We start from the raw sequence: 3718 nt of genomic DNA, 5'->3' as shown, positions 1-3718 counted from the left end.
CGCGGAGAATTCTAAACATGAGAATTGCCAGCATCGAAATCTGGAAATATTAAAATCCTAATCTCTTGATTTTATTTCAAAGCGAATAGATATATAAATAGAACCACCGAAGTGTTCCAATCGGCAATCGTGCACCTTCGAGTTTTCAAATTCAGAAGAGGAGAAATGGGTAGCGCGCGCATCCCAGTAATTTATATCGTCTTCTACTATATTCACACAGAAATAGCCCTGTCATAGTTTTGGACCACTGGGATCACTGCGACAGGATCGACAGTTGACACCAAGCATTAGCGAGAAGTAGCCGTTTGTTTTTCGACTCCTTCACACGAGCAAATTCTTTCGAAGTTTCACCGTGATACTAGATCACCGACAAATTATGTAAGGAGGACAGGGGAGGGCATAAAAAGGATTTAAATTTCATTTAAATAAGAAAAAAATTAAATTCAAAAATAAAACTTTTACTTCTTTTCCCTTGCTCAGCAATTTGTTTCCGCTTGAATAGACAGAGGCTACACTAGAGGGCTACCCGCTCATCATTGCGCAACCCATTCTTATGGGAACACAAGGATGCTAGTGTGCAAACCTCTGAATTTTCTGGCAAAAAAGACAACTTGGTACTTTATCAAACTAACGTAGAGGGGAAACATCTACTAATATCATTCGCCAGCAGAACTCTCAAGGGATTCGAGCGTTTGTACTACAGAACAGAAAAAGAGCTATTAGCAATTGTCTGGGCTCTAATAAAGTTTAGATCCTATGTTTTGGGTGCCAAATTGATGATCCGAACGGACCACAAAGCACTTACTTTCTTGAAAACCTGCAAATTGGTAAGCGGAAGGCTCACTCGTTGGATCATGGCAATACAGGATTACTGGTTTGAAATACAACATGTTTAAGGACGGAATAATGTAGTGGCAGACAGTCTAAGCAGAATACCATCCCATGAATCAGGATATCCCTTTGAATTAAATAAAGGAAAAATCTTTCTTCATGCATTAGCAAAAATCCCCTCATCTGAGCTACAAAAACAATTGAAGAATTTTTTCCAATAGCAAAAAGAAGATCCAATCCTACAGTAAATATTGGAAGAAATTAAAGAAGGCAAAGCAACGAAGTTCGAGATCTACGAAAATTTCATATACTTAATAACCAAAGTAGGAAAGAAACTTTGCATAACCAGAAGCATTATCTATAATATTATAGATGAGTGTTACGAATTATATGCGCATGTAGGTGCTCAAAGAGTTTTCAAAATGCTAAATGAGTATTTCTACTATCTCCATTGTACTAGAATAATGAGAAAAAGAATAGCAAGTTGTGATTCATGTCAAAAGGACAAAGTCACTAACCAAACGTGTTACGCAAGAAAACGAAATTATACACCAAAAAAACCTGGATAAATCCTTTTAATCGATTTCTATGGACCTCTGCAAGCTTTAAGAGGAGGTCACAAGTACATTGTATCTACCGTCGATGCATCTAGCAAATATGTAAAGTTGTACCCGAAAGGAGAAGTACAGCCAAGGTAGCAGTCAGCAAAATTTTTAACGCATGAATGAAACCCATTATGAAACAGCAGAATTCACACCTATTGAAATCCAGCTGAATAAAAAGCCAAAAAGAGCGTGGGAAAATTGGCTCAAACTGCCTCTATTGAACCCCAACATTGGATATGAAAGGAAGATTCAAATGACCCACGAAAACATAATCCACAAAGCGAAAAAAAGAGCTGAGAAATTTAATCGGACCCACAAAATTACTACATTAGAAGTTCGTGACATGGTCTTACTAAAAATGTTAAAAAGATCCGTCAAAGGGAATAAGATACTGGCAAAATTTCTACAAGTATATTATGGACCATTTGAGATTAAAAAGAAAGTAAAACCGGGCACGTACATCCTGTGGGATCCGGGAAAAGAAGAGGACAAAGGGATGTACCACTCACAGGAATTAGAGCGGTACACAGCTATACATCCCGAAAAAAACAACAGCTAATACTTCAGAATCTGAAATATTTAAAAAAACACTGCCTAAGGAGGAAATAAATTAAGATACCCGCATACAAAGATTTGGAAGCAAATGAAGTGATACGTAAAAGAAATGAGTGACAAACTCAAAGAGGCCCACCGTCGAAGGCCTGCAATCAGAATGAGGCAGGGAACGGAGGAAAAAAAGATGAAGAAAAAGAGGACGATGATGAACTATTGTGGGAGGAATACGTTAATGGCTCGTTCTACCTATTCATAATGTTTAGGGAACAAATCAACAAATATGACGTTAAAGACTTTAAAGACCCTAAATACTTCCAAAAAATATCCAATAACAAATATGTTCTCTCTCTTGTGCAAAAAAAAAAAGATTTTCGTATAATAAAAAAACGCTTCACCTGAACAAAAATATTTTTATTTTTTGTAGCAGCAACACAATTCCTCATTAAAAATAAACAAATGCCTTCAAGAATTTCATTTTGTATTTATTCGTTTAGGGGGGCACAGTCAACCCACAATTTTCAAAAACAATTTGAAACCTACCTTTTTTCATTAGTACCATCAATTTAGGGGACAACAAGGCCCACATTATAACAGGTGCCCGTGCGTGCGCAACCAACTTTGGTAGAAGGGATGATCGAAGCCACGACGTTGGGGCCAGGCTGACAACCGAGAAATGACGGGATCGACAGTCGATACCAAGCATTAGCTTGAAGTAGCCGTTTGGTTTTCGACTCCTTCATACGAGCAAATTCTTTCAAAGTTTCACCGTGATATTAGATCACCAACCAATTAGGTAAGGAGGACAGGGGAGGAAATAAACGGGATTTAAATTTCAATTAAATATGAAAAATAAACTGCAAAAATAAAAATTTCACCCCTTTTCCCTTGTTCAACAATTCTTCTCCGCTTGAATAGACATAGGCTACACTAGAGGGCTACCCGCTCATCCTTGCGCAACCCATTCTTATGGGAACACGAGGATGCCAGTGTGCAAACCTCTGTATATCCTGGCAAAAAGAAAACAACTTGGTTTGGGTAAGGCGGAAAAGAACGTCATTGCATTCCCAATACTTTGTCCAACTAATCGGTATTCGCAACTTGTTAATTGAAAGAACCAATGCAGCGAGGATAAAACAATTTATAAGTTAAATTATATTTCGAGTGCAATGGACCTTAATGAGTTTTACCTCACAGAATCATGTGCTTAGAAATTAGTACAATGCCCAAAATAGTCACGTGACTTCTGTGAGGCAAACCCAGAAAAAGGAATAAAAGGTAGATCCTTTTAAAAATTTGGAAGGTAAAACAAATGAGCGGATGTAAGCTCAAGCTTTGTTTTACTGTACACGGAGAAAAATAGATATTGAAAAGCATATATTGAAAACTTTTATATTTAACCATAATATATAGATATTACGGCATACTATCTAATATCTTCTATTCAACATAAAACATATTAAAGGGCAATATCTGTTTATATTGAAAGTATAAAATATGTGATATTAACAGTTAATATCTAAGATATTAAAAAAGCTAAATTTTTTCGGAGCAAGGTCGCTGACGTGTGGCGTGGCGACAAAAGATTTTTTCTGTATCTTGAGCTTTCATCGTGTGTATTGTGGTTTTTCTTATACGAGGGTGGATTGATAAGTTTCCGGCCTGACCAAGAGATGGCGCCACTAGGCCTACCTTGAGGTGGCGTTCTATAGTACCATCCTTAGATAGCT

Source organism: Belonocnema kinseyi, chromosome 1 (genome assembly GCF_010883055.1).
Source record: "Belonocnema kinseyi isolate 2016_QV_RU_SX_M_011 chromosome 1, B_treatae_v1, whole genome shotgun sequence".
Lineage (NCBI taxonomy): Eukaryota > Metazoa > Arthropoda > Insecta > Hymenoptera > Cynipidae > Belonocnema > Belonocnema kinseyi.
Note: the sequence above shows the minus strand (reverse complement) of the source record.